Genomic DNA, 21,570 nt, shown 5'->3' with positions numbered 1-21,570 from the left:
TTACACAATCCATCCATCTCTTTGCTGAATGTACTTATTTCCTGTTACCTTCTTCCTGTCTGTCCAAAATCTTTTTTAACAGATTGTTTTCTGCTTTCTTGCAGATGTAGTCAGATCACTGTAATCTGTTCTCTTTGATGTTCTTTGAAGTTGGAGCTACTTTGGCTTCTGCTCTGATGCTTCATGTCTTTGTCTGTCCCACAGTGTGCATCCTACCACCCTTCTCAGGCACTTCATCTCCATCACCACTAGCTTCCTCAATTGTTCTGCCTTCACTGCCCAGATTTCTGTACCAAGACCACAGTGGTGGTGCTGCGGTAGCGTTGTCGCCTTACAGCAAGACGTTGTCCCGTTCGATTCTCAGCTAGAGTATCTTCTGTGTGGAGACATGCGTGAATGGGCATACCTTCGTTGAAGGTTGTGCATCAGGGCTGGCAACTCAGCATGTAAAAATCAACTGCCAATCATTAGCGGACCGGAGTTCCACTGTGGCAACCCCTAACCGGGAAAAGCCGAAAGACACAACAACAACAACAACAGTAGTACTGGTCACACCACTACTTTGTGGACCTCACTTTTCAGCTTCTTTGGCATTCTTCTGTCACACACTCCCCTGGCACTCTGTGCCAGTTGGCTGCAACCCCGATGATTCTAGACCTTTCTCCCAGTCTCTCCTAAAATGGACGTCTCAGTAGGCCCCTCTGTTATTTTTTAATGGATTGTATCATCAGAGGTTTCAGTGAGATGCAGTATATTTTCTCACGGTCTGCTGCACTCATGGACTAAGTCATTGAATTTGATCAATAAAAAAATAATATACAAGCTCTGGATGAAGTGAAGGAGTAAGCTTCCTGCACCCTTCATACAAATGGCTTCACCCCTGAAACCTTTTTACTTAATAGAACATCTCTTAATTCACCAGACTTCAGGGAAAGTTCAAAATATTCAACAAAGCTGTCCATCAATGTAGAGACAATCAATTGACTATGCAGTAGTAAAGCTCCAGGTTTACTGGTGCTACTGGACCAGTAAATAAGTGGCTGAAGAGAGAGAATAAGACACAGAGAAGTAAGAATTTTTTTCAGGACTGCATTACTTTTATGGTGCACATTATGGCTTGTCCATTGGTCTCAGTGCCTGGAAGATTAACAGTGTAATATGTTTTAATGGACTATCCATTAAGCTACATAAAGACTGCTCAGGCTTTCATGACGCACAAATTCATCAGCTGCTTGCTGTAATGGGAGCATATGATTTCATTATGCTGTGTCATCCTGGAAATATCACTGAACAAATTTTCATTGAATGTTACTGTTATACTAAGCTGGAGGTTACTGGACTTTTTTTTATTATTCCTTTGCAGTTTTGACTCCATTGCCTGCTGACTCTCAGAATAGCTCTTGTTCTATCAGTCCAGCCATTCCCTTCACTGGGTGAGCGCCCAACAAGTGGGATTACTATCCCGGCGGTCGTTAGGAGTGGTTTGCATGTTTTCCATTTTTCTCCTGTTCCTAACATGCAGATATGTGGTGAGGTGCCATGGAGGAGAATTTCAATCGACTGTCAGTAGAATATACCCCCCTCTCTTCAACAAGAGGAGTTGCCTAAAAGCAGCAGTATCCTCCTGTCTACAGCTTGAGGGGTGGTCTCTCTGGTCTCCACCAAAGAGATTGCACTGCCTTGTGTACCTCCAAGTGCCTGCAAACCTGACACTGACCCAGGGAGAGGTGCGGGTCATGCCTCTTCACTCCTTCCCCTCTGGAGCCAGTAATAGGACCTTGGTCACTTAGGTTACAGGCTGTAGGCTCCATCCTTCTGCACCATAGATCCAAGTAGAGGTTCATAGGTTCATAGGTTAGTACTAAGCTAACTGCCCTTGCAAGCCATTTTAAGCCTAGCCAATTATCCCCTGAGAGACTCAAACCCTGCACCCTGTATTTGTAAGGCAAATACCTTAACCATTAGGCCACCCTCCCAACCCAAAATTGGTGGTCCTCTGACCTCAGAGTTAGTATATTATAATTATAGTGGTTGATGAGGGGAGTGTAAAAATGATTGTGTTTTGAATTTGTGTTAAAGTAAATATTGATTTTATTTTACTGTCATGGAGCCCAATATTGGTTTGCTTGTTACTGTGACATAAATAGGGCTATAACAACATGTTACCTCCAGAGGAATGGACAGGACACATTCAATTCATATTTTCATTAATGGTCTCTACAGTTGCAGCCTTCTTATCAAGCCTCTCATCCACAGTGTGTAGCACCTCCTATCCCCCACATTCATTCAGATTCTTTTAGGGCTACCTATAGCAGACTGTGTGGCAGGGCTGCAGGTAATGCCTTGTAATCAGCACCTTTGGAAGTATTATTAAAAGATTCCTGTGTCACAGTCACCTTTGGCATGTGGTCTTGTTCAGTGCTCTGTAATGCACCTAATACTACATGAATGTCAGAGCCAACATGCTCTAAGGGAAACACTACAAGTCGCAGTATACTAACACTGCCACATGGGGTCACTCCTGAAGTGGTTGATACCCTTGTGTCCATATTCTACATCTGGCATGAGTAATTTAATTACTACACTTAACATTGGTCCTTTCTGTCTGCCTCTCCTGGTCTGATTATTAAGCCCAAGTCATCATCATGGCCATTAAGTGATCTTCTGTAGGGGGGGGGGGATCAGCATATCTCCTTTATACATATTATGAGATAATGCCATCTGAAATAATAATTTACTACAAATGCCTTTTTTGGTCTTTCTCTGAAATAACTCATCTAACAGACTCTGTTAGCACCTCACAAGCTCCTTCCAAAGTCCTACCTGCCCAGAAATTCAATCACTTTCTCCAAAACTCCCTGCTCATGATATCTGTAGGGTGCTTATGAAATGCTGTAAGCAGATGAGAATATATGAAGCTGATCTGCTTGCATTAATGTATTGAAGTGTAGCATATAGACAACTTTTCAAAAATAGGATCCTATGCCATGCTTTCACACTTTAGATCTGATCCTGGTGTTTAGAGCTATTCCTGCTGTTTGGATCTTATTCCATTATTTGGATGTGGTTCTGGTGTTTTAATCTGGGTTTGGAGTTATGTTGTGGTCAAAGTCTTTAGAACTGGGTGTGTTATTTGAATCAAGTCCATGTATTTGGATGCTGTCCTATAAGAAAGATACTAAAATATACACATCCATTCTTATAACAAAGGATTCACTACAGCTAACATTAATACATTTAAATATCTAAGCCTTTATTCATCCATTTGTTACTAGAGAAGCACACACATTCATATTTAACAACAGATTATTTTATTTGTTTATTTTATTTTATTTTTCATTTGTTTACCAGGAAAAATCCCGTGGTGCTTACAGGGGACATTATAGCTGTAGATTACATGAGCTGTGCCCTGTCTATAACATTATAACGAGTGTTGTAAATATTTTCTTTATTTTACATAATGAATACAGGTAAGCAAATGATGACAAGTGGGGATTTAACTTGGGTTATCACTATAAATCTGAAAATGGTAAGTGTGCACCTTGGAACTACAAAAGATTAAGTCTGATTGTGGTAAAAATATTCTAAGTCTGAAACTGCACACTGCAGTACATAGACTGCATTTAGGCAATTACATTTGGTCATCATCATCATCATCATCATCATCAGCTCCCATTTTCTCCTTTTCGACATGGGGTCAGGGTATCATGTTAACTGTCGCCAACTCTCTCGATTCAGTGCCACACTCCTGCCTTCTTCAACACTCTGACTGTCACAGATCTTCTTTTACACAATCTATTCACCTCTTTGTTGGATGTCCTTGCTTTCTCTTACCTACTTCCTGCCTGTCCCAAATCTTCCTCACCAGATTGTCTTCTGCTTTTCTGCCCATGTGCCCAAACCACCGTAATCTGTTCTCTTTGATCTTTTCTATACTTTGGGCTTCTGCTCTTATGTCCCAGATACTTGAAGCTGTTTACCTGTTCTACTATCTTCCCTTCTATCTCTATTCTCAGCTTCTTCTGATTTCCCCAATTTGCTGCCTTTACCGCCATCTTATCTGTGCTTAGTTTCATCCCATGTGCCTTCAGATTTGCATTCCATTCTCCTGTCCTTTGCTGAAGTTCTAGCTCAGACTCTGCCTGCACTGCCACATTGTCTGCATACAGCAGCTTTGTTGATCCGTCCCCTCCAACCTGTTTGCTAATGTTGTCCATCACCAGTATGAACAGCAGTGGGGTCAGGCTGAACCCTGATGTACACCCACACCCACTGGGAAAACCCCTCTGTGAGGCCGAACACTGTTCTTACTTGAGTCACTGGGTCCTTGTACATGGCCTGCACTAATTGTACCAATGTTTCAGGGACTTCAAACCACCGCAGTACTGCCCAAATTAGCTTTCTTGGGACCTTGTCATATGCTTTCTCCAAGTCTAGGAATGCCCAGTTGGACTCTGTCCTCATTTCTAGCTTCTTCTCAAGTATCTGTCTCAATGCAAAGATTGGGTCAATTGTGCTGCATCCTGATCTGAATCCGAACTGTTCATCTCCCATCTTACATTCTACTACTCTGTGTATCCATTTATCAATCACTCTCTCCAGAACTTTTATGCAGTGTGGTAGGAGTTTGATCCCTCTGTACTGCCCACAGTTGTGGATGTCCCCTTTGTTCTTGTACACTGGCACAAGTCTGCTTATTCTGCAGTCATCTGGGATAAGTCTTTCTCTCCACACTGCTATTAGCACCCTCAGGAGGCGTTTCTCCCAATCTCACACAGCATCTTTATCATTATTTGCTGTCACCTCATCTGAGCCTGCTGCTTTCCCTGACTACATCTTCCTTAGTGCTGTTCTTACTTCTTCTAGGTTGGGATCCTCTTCTTCTCTAACTGTAGGCTGTTTCTGGGGCAGTACAGCTTCTGTGAGGTTTTCTTCATTCAGAAGCTGCTAGAAATACTCATTCCATCTGCCTTTGATGTCCTGTGGACTGGTAAGCAGGTTGTGTGCTGGCATCGCTTATGAAGGGTGTCTGTCTATCTTCTGTATCTTTCTGTCTTTGCCTTGCAACCTGATATAGTTTATTTGAGCCCCTTACTGAGTCATTTTCCAGAAGTTGGTACAGTGCCTCTGATGCCCTATTCTTTGCTATTGCAACTTCCTTCTTAGCTTCTTTGTTAGCCAACCAGTAGTCCTTCCTAGCCTGGTCAGTCTTTTCTATCTCACATTTTGTCCTGCACTCCTTCTTTCTTTTGATGACTTCCTGGACTTCTGCATTCCACCACCAGCTTTCCTTATGTACCTTATTTCCATATCTGGCTCAGCCACATATCTTTTCTGTAGTCCTAACACATGCTGTTTTTAGGTGCTGCTACTCTTCTTCAACTCCACCTATTTCCTCCTCTTCTTGGGGTGCTAGAGCCCTGAGTAATTCCTTGAACTGCTGTACTTTCTCTCCAGTCAACTTCCAGGTCTTCAGCCTGGTCTCTGTTGACCTTAGAGCCTTCTCTGACTACTGCTTGCAGCTGATTGTGGTGGGCCAACTGTTTCACTGAGGATGACTTTGCAATCATGGACTCTACCCCAGTCCTTTTTCCTTACTAGGAGGAAGTCTACCTGAGTTGCATGTTGGCTACTGTTGTATGTGATCTTGTGACTGTCTCTCTTTCTGAACCATGTATTAGCTACTATCAAGCCATTTGCCAGAGAGAAGTCTAGAATGGCTTCTCATTCTTTATTCCTGTTACCCCACCCATGTGGACTCAGGCAGTCCTCATATCTCATTCTGTCTGTCCCGTATGTGCATTTAAGTGACCCATTATCAACACCAATTCATGTTGTCCTGCAACTGTTGTCTGAATGCATTCTTTTTCTCACTATCACAACCCTGCTGTGGAGCTTATGCTGAGATTATGAATACTGCCTTATGAATACTGCCCTATCATTGCACTGGAGTCGGATTGCCATGAGTCTGTCATTAATTCTGATGCTATCCTCACTGCCTTTGAAGCCTCTCTCTCACCACAATTCCTACACCATTTCTAGCCTGTCCCCCACCTGAGTAGTAGAGTCTGGATCCTAAGCCAAGTGGCTTTGCTGCACTGCCTTTCCATCTCATCTTTTGGATACATAGGATGTCCTAGAGTCTGGATCCCAAGCCAAGTGGCTTTGCTGCACTGCCTTTCCATCTCATCTCTTGGATACATAGGATGTCCAGCCTCCTCTGTATTATCATGTCATCCACTTCCAAGCTGTGTCCTGTCAGTGAAGCTACATTAAGCATAGCAAGTTTGGCAGGTTGGTTGGTTTTACATCCAGCTTTTGCTCAACAGAACTATCCCAGGTAACCCAAGCTGGGCAACTAGACACCGGCCAGCCAGTAGCTTATTGGCCTAGAGCTGCTGGTATGGTGGGCACACACTGGCCAATAGGGGCACATATACCCCTCCCACCATTAGCAAGGGTCCCTGGCATGGGTGAGAGTAGGCCGGGTCTTCAACCCACTTATCACCGGTAACTACCCATGCCCATTTTTGGGAGCATTAGTCAACATGACCGAAATACCTAGAGCCATATTTTTTACACCGTTGAGTGGCTAGCCCTACTATGGTGCACAGTCTGTGATCCATGTTCTCCTATGTTGAGGATACTGTGCACCACAGTAGATGCCCAAACCATTTGGTCTGTACAACTCATCCCCCTATAGTGCACCATGTAGAGTGTGTGCTGCTGCCCACAGCTCCATTCATTGATGAGTTTGAGATGGAAACACTCAGCATGCTTTTCGGACATGGGAGAAAACCCCACAGAGACACAGGGAGAACATGCAAACTCCAAACAGGCATTGGGTGTAGGTCAGGATCGAATCTTGTACCTTGTGCATGGGAGGCAAAGACCTTAACCACTAAGCCATACTTCTTTTCACATCTGTTAAACTAAAGTTCTGTTTTATTGATTTGTGAACATTTTATGTAATGGGTGATGTAACAGTGCAGGTAAAGTGATATTCTGTTACCTGAATTGTTACACAATCCTTGTGCATGGGAGGCAAAGACCTTAACCACTAAGCCATACTTCTTTTCACATCTGTTAAACTAAAGTTCTGTTTTATTGATTTGTGAACATTTTATGTAATGGGTGACGTAACAGTGCAGGTAAAGTGATATTCTGTTACCTGAATTGTTACACAATCCTTGTGCATGGGAGGCAAAGACCTTAACCACTAAGCCATACTTCTTTTCAAATCTGTTAAACTAAAGTTCTGTTTTATTGATTTGTGAACATTTTATGTAACAGGTCACGTAACAGTGCAGGTAAAGTGATATTCCGTTACCTGAATTGTTACACAATTCTAGAGTGAACATATTTAGTGTTTATAGATTGTGCAGGATTCACGAGGGCTGTAGAGATACAGTATGTTGTAGGGTCAGATGAGATTTGTTATACTGCGATCACAGAACAGTGCTGATAGGGAAATGCTCCCTTACATACACAGTGGGGTGTGATCCCAGAGATAGCATATGTAGAGATGAGGGTGTAGGAGGTATGGTGGGACTTACACCCCCCTTTCAAAAACATGGACATTTTGTTTTTTTTATGTTGGTTTTTATGGCATTTTGATGTTTTTTTATTTTATTTTTGATGGCTTGTGAACCAATATATATTTTTAGCAAGAATAAAGTCAGAAGCAGTCCCACCAGTACACTGGACAAACGTTCTTGCTTGTAAAAAGGTAAAAGTAAAAACATAAAATGAAGCAAGCAGGAACGAAGCAAGGTCTTCTTTCTTTAAAACGATATTTATTACAAACAATAAACCGGTCAGGATAAGTGCTTTCACTCAACAGAGCTTCATCAGATCAATGTTACACAGACCAGTTAAAACAATGGCATTAAAAACATTTTCAAATATCAAGTATCCTATCACAGACTTGTCTTCTGTGGCCATTTTATTGTTTTTCATTCTGCCACATGTACTTATCTATTTCCTGATGACCATATCTTTGTTATCCACACAGAGAGATACCCCCTTAATATTATGGTCTCATGTATCTCTATTTCAGGCATATATCAATGTATTTATTACATGTACTTTTTTATTTTTATTTTCATTTTTATTTTCGTTTTATGTATCTGCTTTCTTGATGTATGCACTATTGTCACTTTAATAGTATAGTATGCAGCTTATGACCAGATAATTAATCTAAATTAAGCATAGTCTGTGATAGGATACTTGATATTTGAAAATGTTTTTAATGCCATTGGTTTAACTGGTCTGTGTAACGTTGATCTGATGAAGCTCTGTTGAGTGAAAGCGCTTATCCTGACCGGTTTATTGTTTGTAATAAATATTGTTTTAAAGAAAGAAGACCTTGCTTCGTTCCTGCTTGCTTCATTTTATGTTTTTACTTTTACCTTTTTACGAGCAAGAACGTTTGTCCAGTGTACTGGTGGGACTGCTTCTGACTTTATTCTTGCTATACTTTTATCTTACCACCACCACTGGAGGCAAGGCTATGCAAGGATCTGAAGATATCGAACTAGACTACGATCCTTGAGGTGAAGACCATGGATCTACTACACTACTACGTAAAAGGTTTGAGCTTTATTTAGAACACTCGAAAACTACTTCCTGGTACTTAGATGGAACGGAACGTGATGATGACGCCAGTGGTGAGACAGCAGATTTGGAGAGACTACAGCGAGCGTTAGATGAGTTAGAAAAAGACTTTCTTCACCTGAAACGTTTGCAGGTACAACATCTACATTTCCAATACTGTTTGGACCAACAAATTGTACCAAGAGGGCTACGGATACTAAATATGCCAAACCAAGGAGAACAGTATCCAGAGTTACTGTCACAGTGGCAGAGGATAAATCTTGAGGTAAGCAGACGATACCTCCAGTTGCTTATTGACTTCTTTGTACCAGAAGAGACCTTACTTATTGAAAAAATCAAGCGACAGCAGAATTTTATTTTTAATAACTTTTCTAACTTACTTGTGGAGCTACTCTTTGAAAGTCTGCTTGATGGAGTATCTGCGTTTGAGCGCAAATTACTCCAGCAGAAGCGTAACAAAATTATCAGGGATACTAAAGACTTTAGATCTGGCCATGTGTTTATTTGGCCTAGAAATGGACAGGATAATATACAAGTAACAAGTAATGACTCTAATGTACGGAGAACAGAAGCTCCGAAATCTGCTGGACATTTTAATATGTATGGTCGTAATGTTGCAAATGATAATGTAGAGCTGGTAGAATTGCTGTGAGTCCTAATAGTAGGACTGCTTTTAACCAACAGTGTAGTAATGATGAACCTGTTTTGGTTAGAAAGAACCTTGATACACATGTGATGGCAGAGGCACGGCAGTTATCTGCCAACAATAGGAATTTTAGTAATGCTGCTATTAATTGTATTTCACAAAATGCTGCTACTACTGATTTATTAGAGAAAGGAATAGAACCTAATAATGCTTGTGCGAAAAATTTGTACCCTGAGGTTAGAATACAGAAACATACTGATATTACTAACCCCTTAGATAAAGAGCAGGTAGTTAGGCCTAAGGAGAAAGAAACCGCACCATTACATACACTCCGAGTAGGAGAACCCCTCCCTTTTCCTTTACCAGTGCGAAAAGAGAAAGGCCTAAGGAGAAGCAGATCCATGAGCAGGGGCCGACAGAAAAGGAAGTTGTCGGACGATTTTATACCACACCAGACCATCAAGAAGATGTGGACACACCCCAAATAATAGATGATATGAGAAATACAGATACTATTTTTAGACCTGAGGCGTCAGATACATTAATTTGCAATATCTCTAGTTATAATTTGACTAGGGCTGATGAAAGTTTACTTAATAAAGGCCTCAGTTTTATTCCTAGTAGTTATAGTAACTTTACTGAGACAATAATAGATCTAAAATTATTTTGCAGAAATGTGATGCTTAAGTTACAGTTCAAGAATCAGGAAACTAATGTTAGTTCAATTGAGGGTCATATTGAAGAGGTACCCCATTTCAAAAACTTAAGTAGTTATGTTCCTGTCCATCATCCTTTATTAGAAGCTTATTTAAAAATGACAGAAGATGAGTTATTTGATTATTTTAAAAGAAATAGGAACAAGACGAATAAGAGAAGAGGAAACCTCACTTTTCAAGAGAGGCAAAGTTTACAACAATTGCAGACTCTTGATTCTATTGTAATAAAACCGGCTGATAAAGGTGGCAAAATAGTTATTATGGATATGTCATACTATCAGAGTTCTATGTATGGACTACTGAATGATGGGTTTTATAAAGAGATTGGATGGCAAGAAGTTCATGGTATTATTAATCATGTATATAATTCACTGTCAGATATGCTTCAGGGTATGACTGTAGACAAAGAAATTTTTGATTACCTTAATATTATAACTCCAACTATTCCTGAGATTCAAGGCCTCCCTAAAATACATAAGGATGCCCGTAAGCCACCAATGAGACCTATAGTCTCTGGATAGGGTTGGATAACGGAGCATTTGTCAGTGTATGTCGAGAAACATCTGAGACCAGTGCTTTGTAAGAATAATACAGTACTTAAAGACTCTAAACAGTTCCTACTTGAACTTTACGAATGCTTGAATGCTCATGAAGAGCAAGATATGATCCTGGTTACCACGGACATACAATCCTTATTTACAGTCTTACCCAATGCTCTAGGAATTGAATACATTTCTAATTATCTTCACAGATATAGTAACTACTCAGCAGTACAAATAGAATTAGTAGGTCTTTTTTTGGAACTTATCTTAGAGAATAATATCTTCCTTTTCCAAGATCACCTATACCAACAGCAGGATGGAGTAGCGATGGGTACACCATGCACAAATAGCTATGCCAATATGTTTTTGGCATATTGGGAAAGTGAAGTTTTATTCCACACTACTGAGTATAAACAGCATGTAATTTTCTATTGTCGTTTTGTTGATGATGTTTTCCTCTTGTGGAGAGGAGGGGAATCTCCACTATTGTCTTTCCATACTATGTTGAATAACCTGACAGGGTTCCTAAAGTTCACGATAGAATATTCCAAAGAGAAGGTAGTATTTCTTGACCTATATATAGAGAAAATGGCATGTGGTTTAATCAACACTGGTGTTTATAGAAAACCGTGTTATCATAAGACCTTGTTGATGAGGACTAGTATGCACCCACCACATATTTTCAGAAATATTATAAAAGGTCAAGGAATGAGGGTGTCTAGGCTAAATGCCACAGAAGGAGGTTTTGTAAATGAACTAAACCATCTTAAAGAACGACTTGTTGATAGGGGCTATCATCATAATGAAATAGAACGTAATTTAATTGATTTATCAGAATTAAGATCAGGTAGGGCAGCACCATATTTTGGACCACAAAATGCCCAAGATGAGCCATTGATAAAGGGTACATCCAATGTGAAGGTCGTTACTCCATATACATCAGACCATGATGCATTTAGAAATATTTTACAGAAGCACTGGCCCATTTTATGTGTAGATGAAGAACTGAGACATATTGTAGGTGAGGAACCTAAGTTTATTTTTAAGAATAAATACAACCTCAGAAGGCTATTGTGTTATCCAAGGAATAGGGGGAATATGGAAAATGTTGGCTATACAGAACCATGTGGGCACTGCAATTATCGTGCTTATATAGATTCCAACAAAGATTTTTGGCATCTGGATCTATGTACAAGATTTGAGACCAAAGTATATGCCCATTGTAGGACTACCAATATAGTTTATCTGGCAGTGTGTCAGAAGTGTAGTTCATTTTATGTAGGGAAAACTAACAGACAGTTCAGAGAATGAATTAGAGAACACCTTTACCATATAAGGAAGAAGTCTGAACATAATGCGTTAGCCAAACATATTTCCAAATTAGGTGATGAACATGTGTTTAAGTTTAGGGCTCTAGAAGCTATTGCCCCTAATATAAGGGGAGGAGACATCAGAAATCATACTGAGAGCAAAGAAAGTCAGTGGATTGTTAGATTAAGGGCAGATAGAGGACTTGGCCTCAACGAAAGAGCTTCTATTAAACCAATGCTCAAGAAACGCAGGAACATTAAGTTTTAACTTTTTATTTGTTTCCTGCATATTTTTATTCATATATATATATATATATATATATATATATTCACCTTGATAGGACATACCTTGACTCCTTTGTCATCACATTGGTTTTACTGCCCCACATCCTTGTCTTCTGTGGCCATTTTATTGTTTTTCATTCTGCCACATGTACTTATCTATTTCCTGATGACCATATCTTTGTTATCCACACAGAGAGATACCCCCTTAATATTATGGTCTCATGTATCTCTATTTCAGGCATATATCAATGTATTTATTACATGTACTTTTTTATTTTTATTTTCATTTTTATTTTCGTTTTATGTATCTGCTTTCTTGATGTATGCACTGTTGTCACTTTAATAGTATAGTATGCAGCTTATGACCAGATAATTAATCTAAATTAAGCATAGTCTGTGATAGGATACTTGATATTTGAAAATGTTTTTAATGCCATTGGTTTAACTGGTCTGTGTAACGTTGATCTGATGAAGCTCTGTTGAGTGAAAGCGCTTATCCTGACCGGTTTATTGTTTGTAATAAATATAGTTTTAAAGAAAGAAGACCTTGCTTCATTCCTGCTTGCTTCATTTTATGTTTTTACAATATATATTTTTGACACATTGCCTTCTGATTATACGTCTAAGGTGTGTGTGTGTGTGTGTGTGTGTGTGTGTGTGTGTGTGTGTGTGTGTGTGTGTGTCTGTGTCTGTGTGTGTGTGTCTGTGTGTGTGTGTGTGTGTGTGTGTGTGTGTGTGTGTGTGTGTGTGTGTGTGTGTGTGTGTGTGTGTGTGTGTGTGTACAATAGCATAGCATTGGTTGCTGAGGCTCCTAGGTATAGAAAACAATATGCCTTTAAGAGCAGCCTGGACAATCGCAACAAAGAACAGGTGCTTTTTGGGAAATATAATGGACAAAGAGACAGGTAGATGCCAGACTCTTGTTTTCCCAAGTCCTGGGTCAAGGAAGGAGTATATCAAGGAGTTGCAAAGGAAGATAAGTCTAAAAGGTGAAATCAGGCTAGAAGCTGTCCCTAAAATTATATTAAGTAGGAAACCTGAATGGGAATGAGCTGATAAGCGGAACTTACCTGTCCAGTGACTTTATCCACTGTTTTCATTAAAACCTTTGTGCAGAATATATATATATATATATATATATATATATATATATATATATATATATATATATATACATATACATATATATATATATATATATTTATGGGTCTATATCAAATAATCGAGTTTTCAGAAACTCAAAATTCATATGGTCGAATTGTTGAGACCATATGATCGAGCTTCTGAAAACTAGGTTATCCAAAAACAAAACCCCACAAAAATCTACCTTTTTAGGTTTTTGCGGGGGGGGGGGCTTGCACCCCCATGTGAGGGGCTGCACCCACCACACCGTTTTCAAGTTATATATACCAACTCCGAATTTGCACTACAGGGAGGAAAACAATAAATTTCACAATCCTCACTTTACCACGACCTCCATTCAAAAGCTTCAAGTTTTCAACAACTTAATCATATGGTCTCGAGTGTATGGAGTTCAGATGGCTGAAAACTTGATCATCTGATAGGGACCCATATATATATATATATATATATATATATATATATATATATACATATATAGACTCACGCCCACACACACACACACACACACACACACACACACACACACACACACACCCACACACACACACACACACTATTTCTAACTCCTAACTTAATGTTAACTCAAACCCTAAACCTCAAATACTCATACATGCACTCCTTTAATCTATCCTCTTACCTAATCTTTAATCTAACCTTAACTCGGCAATACTTGCACATGCATTTCCAGTTACTTACACTCACTTCCAGAAATTCATCATCTTACTTCCAAAACTAGTACCTCTCAACCACATATGCTTTTGTTGAACAAACATTCACACCCACACTGTTGTTATGCCAAATTAAGCATTTGATGAAAGGATGGTAATCCATCTATAATGAAAGAGAGAGATAGAGAGAGAGAGAGAGAGAAATTTAGACCATTGACTAGCAAGCATTACATTGGCACTCACTCAGTCAGAAAAAAAATATTTACTTATTTGTTTACCGGGAAAGTCTGTTTGGGTAATACCTATTTTCAGTGGAGGCCCATGGAGAAAAGCTCCATTTGGTTATATTGTATTATACTAAGTTCCAGTTAAACACAGACTACTTACTTTTCAATTTACATTTATACTCTAATAGTAGTTACATTTATACATTCTAGGTTTTTATACAGGTGGGAGCTACTAAAGAGAAAGCCCATGTACATCTTAATGGATTATACCAGGCAGCAGTTATGTATAAAACTGTTTTGCCATTTCAGTGAGAGGTTGTGTGTATGTTCTGTTTTAGGAGAGTATTTGGAGAGTATCATACAGTGAACACTAGGTCTCAGTCTTGAGATGAGCATGTGCAGGACCACCATCAGTTAAGATGTTGTTTAAGCAGTGATTTAAAACTGTTGAGTTAGTTGGAGAGTTTTATTTGTGTGGGGATGCTATTCCAGAGTTTAGCAATGTATTGGGAGTAAAGCAAGTCTCCTGCATCACATCTGACTTATTTGTAAGTAATAAGAATTTGTTACTATAGAGGAGGTCCCTTGCTGGACAGTAGGTCAGTAATAAATTATGTAGTGCAGGACATTTTTCTGGATGATGAATGGGTTTATGTGCCGTAGTTAGTTGTGTAGTTCAAGCTGGTTTAATTGCTTTAAGCTATGACAATGATGGGTCCTATGAGGTAGATTGGTGGCAAATTTAGCTAAGACAAGTGTGAATGAGCATGCCTTCGCTGATGGCCAATGATTAGCGGACTAGATCTCCGCTGTGGTGACCCCTAACCAGGAAAAGCTGAAAAGACAAACAATTGTAGCAGAAGGCAAGATTCTTTCTTTGAGTATTGTTGAAGTTTGTTAGGATAGGAATGGCATATAAGAGAGTTGACAATGGGAAGATGGTGGTTAGAATTTTTCCTGCAGTATCTATAAGGAATCCATTGATCCTGTAAAGGGAGCCAAGTTTATTTATTATTTATTTAACATTTGTTTACTGGGAAAGTCCAACTTGGAATGAAGCCAATTTTCAGTGGATTCCCAGGGAGAAACACTCCAGACACATGTCTTTCTAACATGGGAAGAAACTGGAGCACCCAGAGAAAACCCACACGAATGTAGGGAGGACATGCAGACTCCACACAGAAGGCACCTCAGCTGAGAATTGAACCAGAGAACCACTTGCTATGTGGCGACAGTGCAACCGTTGCACTGTCCAAAGTGCTATGGAGATGTTGGGGATTGAATCCAAGACCTCACACATGCAAAGGATACACTCTACCACTGGGCTACATCCCCTCATGGTTTCTGGTGAGTAGATTTAATGGTGTGCAGTATATGCTGCTCATATCTGAGACTGTCATCTGTTATAACGCCTAGAAGTTTACTGGAGGTGAGTGTAAGTAACTGTTTCAGTTTCAATGACAGTATTCTTTGCTGAGTTTATGGTAAAAATTGCTTTTGATTTTGGCAACTTAAAAGCATTAGCTTAATTTTCCTGTGGTTGAGTAAGAGGTTTGATTCTTTGAGCCAACAATTACATTGCTCCTTTCAGCAGAACAGTGTATGGTCTACTGTGATAATGTATAACTGGGGACAAGGAAATTTCTTCTTATCCTCATTGCTGCGCAATCTTGAAGTTAGTATATTTAGAAATACTGAGGTTGGATGTTGCAGGGGGCTCTTGCTTTATGTAATGTTGTGCATTTTGCTGACTGGGATTGTGGCTGCAAAGAGTAGAACAAGCAACCTACTGAATAAGCATACATCAACTAATGAGTATGGCAACAAGTTGTCCCAGCATAACCACTACAAGACAGCATATTTACTTCCTTAATACACACTTTATGTTGTATCTGTAATACCATATTATACAGGAAACATTGCTGCTGTGTTTGTGATGTGATATTACACCCACAAAGCCTTACTATTATGTCCGTGATTTCATACTATCCATTAAGCCTCACTGCAGTGTCTTTGATGGGGTATTATCCAGAAAGCCATACTATTATGTCTGTGGTGCCATGTTACCCATTAAGCCTTACTGCTGTAAATCTGAAGTGGAATTATCCAAGAAAATGTTACTGCCATATTTGTGGTGTGATGTTGTACACCAGCCCTTAATGCTGTGTCCCTATGCAGAAAGCCTAAATGCGCAGATTGTGTTGACAAATTCTGTAGATTTTATATATAATGCCACAGGCAGGGATAGCATGATGCAGAAATGCTTCCCTCTCAGACGACATGTTCTTCCATGTTAACTGAGACCTCACTCTGGCAGTGGAGATTGTTGGCAGAGTACTGAATTAATAGATCCCTATGACTTCTCATGAAAGTTACCCCAGTTAACGCATGCTTTTCACTCTGGACCACTCAGGCATTTTTAATCATTAAGCCGAAAGTAAAGGAGCTACTATTAAATTATTTATTTATTTATTTATTCCTGAGTTGGGAAATCTAAAGTACTTATTTGTTTTCTGCAGTACCTAGCAGTGAGGTATTCCGTTGCTTTCCTAATCTCTTGCTCTTTATTTTGAGGATGTAAACCTCCGAATGTTTATTTTTCTGTATTAGTTAACCAGGCTGTTTTATTGAAACTGAGGTAGAGCTTTTTATCATCAATAACTTAGATATACTTTATTATATACAAATAATTATCTCTGCTAAATACAGAAATGGAATGTACAGACAAAGCTAATTATATTACACATTATGAAATGGTATATGCTTAAACAACAGTAAAGGAAAATGGATAATTAATACACCAGATAAATCAAGCAGATGACACACATGATGGGCACGGATACCCAGGAAAGAAATGTTCCTCACTAAGCTGGAAAAATCTTAATTTCTTTGTAAACTAAGCCTATATTTATTTCAGAGAAACTCTAATCTTTCTTATGATTGCTGGGTGGTGATCTGCAAATACAGTATAGGCCTCTCTGAATGACTGATTTCCTTTGTCTGTCTCCACCCAGTTTTATGAAGCTATTTATCTATTCCTAGTTTAGCATGTACTTAATTTATCTTCTTTGTCATGTACTTTGGAAAATGTTTTGTTAGCAAGTGTTGAATGTCTGTTTTGCATTCCAGAGGTATCTGATCCTTATGTTTATATATGTCTATTTTTGGAGAACAGGTTATGCTTACTAATTTATTTTGTAAACTGTTTAATGATTCTTCTTGTTCTGATGCCATCTGTTTGTTAGTGTTTTTGTTTGTGGTTGTACAGGTGGCAGCAAAGTTTGCTAATTGACCCTCAAGCATCAAAATCAAAATACAAGCTTGAATTTCATACTGAAGGAAATTTAATATAACACTTCTTCTATGGATTACTCATAAAAGACCGATTCAACACTGACAGAGAAAATAGTGTGTGTGCATACCTTATTTTCTGTGATCCTTCACTTACCTCTCAACTGTCCAGATTTTCACAGAATGTCCAGATTTTTGCCTCAGAATTTAGGTCTGCTCCTTATAAAACATGCTGTTTTCTGGCAAATCACTGGGATGATCTGAGGAATGAAATCACTAAATAATGGCAAAGACTTCACATCCTTTAGAATGTGCATTTTAATACAAACCTTGTTATTTAGCTACTTTCTAAGCTTATAACAGCAATATTTAAAATCTGTCCCTATTTTTGGGCCTCTGCCTCCCTCTCCCATTATAATGAGCTTTGTCCAGATTTCTTGGGCTAAGAAGTTGAGAGATATGATCCTTCATGACACTGAAAGCTTTACAAGTGCAGGTGATATAATAGCAATAACACTCTCCACAAAACTAAGCTGAGCAGAGTACAAGGTGACTAAGTAGTACATGGAACAAGAACCCTGGAAGTGCCACTGTGACTATGTTATTATGCATACAGAGATGTGTCACTTCATTATGTCACAGTTAGCCACTGGATGTTGGACTGCATATCAGACTGCATGCAACTTAAAGCACTGGTGCAAGGTTCTTAGCTGAGTTACTTAATATCCTAGAAATGAGATACAAAATGAGCCAAAACTGACATCCCAGCTGGCCATGGGATACTAGACATATTACTGTTGAGTCTCCTGAGTTCCCAGAGTGCCATGGGGTACTAGTGGTATTGCTGCTAAATTTCTAACATCAGATTTTGTCACAGCATTGTATCAAAACAACAAACACTGCTGTGAGACTTACTAGAGAATGTGTTATTCTTCAGCAGTGGGTGCTGCTTGTCTCTTGTGGTTTGTTAGTGTAATTCATCAACGTTTATATGCAGCATCCACTGTTAAATATATGACATCCTAAGACTTAAGATACATCAGATGGGGAATGATCAAGACCTCCCTGGAACTGTGTGTTGTGGATATAGATTTCAAGGAAGGGTTGGGTTTTGAGGAATGGGAAGTAGAAATACTTTGGTTTTGCTTTGTAGGGGTTTTCACTCATATATTCTGAGCTGCACACTTTTCAGCCCTGTGTGTTGCAGGGTATATTATGGAGCCATGCTTTCAGCCTTTAACAGGTAGAAATTCTCTTATAAAGGCTTGGGTCCACAAAGCAGTTAGGTTTTACCATGGCAATGACCAAATATAGGACACTTCATCAAATTAAGTTACATCAAAGTTTTTCCAAGTCTGACTCTAAAGACTTTGGGTTTTCCAACAGAACAGAATTTGGCAAAAGACAGACAAAAGTATTTATACTTATTTGTTCATGTTTTGTTGACTGAGTTAGCCTATGATGTGTCCTATTTTCAAATCAGAGGTGGTATTCTTACTAGTTTGGGGAAATTTGGCCAGAACAGCAGAGAAAATCCCTTACACATTGTATATACTAGGTGCTGTGGGATCTTTTGCATCCATATGAGCTTACCACTAACTCAGGCAGATAGGACCTCAGTTGAGTGTCTTATCTAAAGGTTGGCACACCCTAAAGTGCAGCACCCCCCCTTATGCTGTACTGTAGTATTAATATTGCAAAATGAATCCAAACACCTGGTGTGAGAACCAAACTTACTGGCTTCTGATCTTCCATGATCAAAGACAAGCATGCTACTTGACGAGCCACTCCCACTGAACACACACACACACACACACACACACACACACACACACACACACACACACACACACACACACACACACACACACACACACACACACACACACACACACACACAGCCAGTATCAACTGCATATGTTAAGAAAACAATGAAGTGAACTAGAAACCTGTGCCATCCCTTCCGAAAGCAACAATAACCACCCTAAAACTAGCACATCCAAAAGATAAAACACATACATTCCTTATTTCAGAAAAAGTATATTTTATCACTTGGTCTCAATTTTGAACAATGAACTGCAATTCGCTTGTTTAATCAGTCCTAACCCAGGAATGCTAAATGTTCTTTATAGAGGTGCACAGAGTACATAAGAATAAAGGGATGTAGGAGACTGAAAGGCAACAGGGTACAGATCCCCTTAAGTACTCCCACCTCAAAACTGACATCACATTTGACTGGTGAGTGATACAGTTTGGCATTGCCTCAAAACTGACATCACATTTGACTGGTGAGTGATACAGTTTGGCATTGCCTAAGTCTCAGGGGAATATTAATACAGCTATACCCACTGCATCTTAAAAGCACTGGAGAAGCAAGCCTTGATGTCACAGCCAAAACATGCAGCAGCATAACAAAGTACTGTTCAATACTTACTATTCTGTAATAGGGATTTTATAAAAAGCATGCACCTCACACATGTGAGCACAGATGTAGAAGAGCACACACACGCACACACACATGCACACGCACACACACACACGCCATGCACACACACACACACACACATATACATGCACTCACACACACACACACACACACACACACACACACACACACACACACATACACACACACTCACGCACATGCACACAAGGACACACACATACACACAAATACAAACAAACACACACACATATATAAACTCATATATATGCACACCCACACACAAACATACACACACACACACACACACACATACACACACACACACACACACACACACACACACATATATACACACACACACACACACACACACACACACACACACACACACACACACACACACACACACACACACTCAGGATATAAAAATTGTACACATCCCTGTTAAAATGCCAGGTTTTTGTGATATAAAAAATGAGACCATAATAAATAATTTCAAAACGTTTCCCACCTTTAATGTAACCTATAACCTGTACAATTCAATTAAAAAACAAACAAATCTGTTAGGGGAAAAAAATATAAAAAATTAAAAAAGTACAATACGCTGGTTACATAAGTCTGCACACCCTTAAACTAATACTTTGTTGTGTGCACACCCTTAAACTAATACTTTGTTGAAGCACCTTTTGATTTAATTATAACATTCAGTCTTCTTGGGTACACACCTACCATCAATTAAAGAGACTTTGATTAACCCCACATAAAGTTCAACTGTCCTAGTAGGATTTTTGTAATATTTACTCAGTTGTCTGCTACAGCAAAAGCCAGCTAAAGTTTGATAATCATCTACAAGTAAATCTCAAAAAAACACACAAAAAATAGGCATGCTTCACCGCCACAACCGCTACATCTCTACCTTCACTAGGCTCACCCTCATCAACACTTACCTTATCCAATCCCTCCTATACGGTGCCTCTGTCCTTACTAACCTGCAACCCTCCCTCAAGACTAAACTCTCCTCTTGCTATAATAAAATAACAAAATTTGCAACCGGCCATAGATCCACTTCCTATCACTGCACTGCCCTTCACCAACTGAATTGGGTTGAGCTGTCCAATTACCTCATCTATATTCAACTTGTCCAAGCACACAAACTTATTTTCACCCCATCTCTCTGTCCCTCTCTTGCCACTACCTTTAAAATGCACCATCCAAATAGACATTTGAGATCTAATTCCCCAAATCTAATTGAACTGCATAAATCTGCCCATCCACCAGGCAAACATCTAATGTCCTCTCTAGCACACCATTGGAATTCCCTCCTACCTCTCATCTGCACCACCAGCCTGTCTTCATTCAAAACCTTACTTCACATACCTTCATTATGGGAATGCTCTTGCTCCCACCCCACATAATCTCCCTACACTATAGCTACTCTCTATAAGCTATAATTCACAAGAGCCTCCCATTGTTTTGTACCCCTAATAAACATTAGGAATTAGAATAATTCCTAGAATGGTACAGTTCATTAGCTTAGAAATTAACTGCATGAATTAGCATAACTAAAAATTTTGACTTTTTCTGTTATCACATTGTGCTAATATGTTAAACTGTTAAAAACTTTGACTTTTTGTAAATATTACTCTTATTGCATTGTACTAATATGTTCAGTCTATTAAT

This window comes from Protopterus annectens, chromosome 16.part0 (assembly GCF_019279795.1).
Source record: "Protopterus annectens isolate FY-2018-M chromosome 16.part0, PAN1.0, whole genome shotgun sequence".
Classification (NCBI taxonomy): domain Eukaryota; kingdom Metazoa; phylum Chordata; order Ceratodontiformes; family Protopteridae; genus Protopterus; species Protopterus annectens.
Note: the sequence above shows the minus strand (reverse complement) of the source record.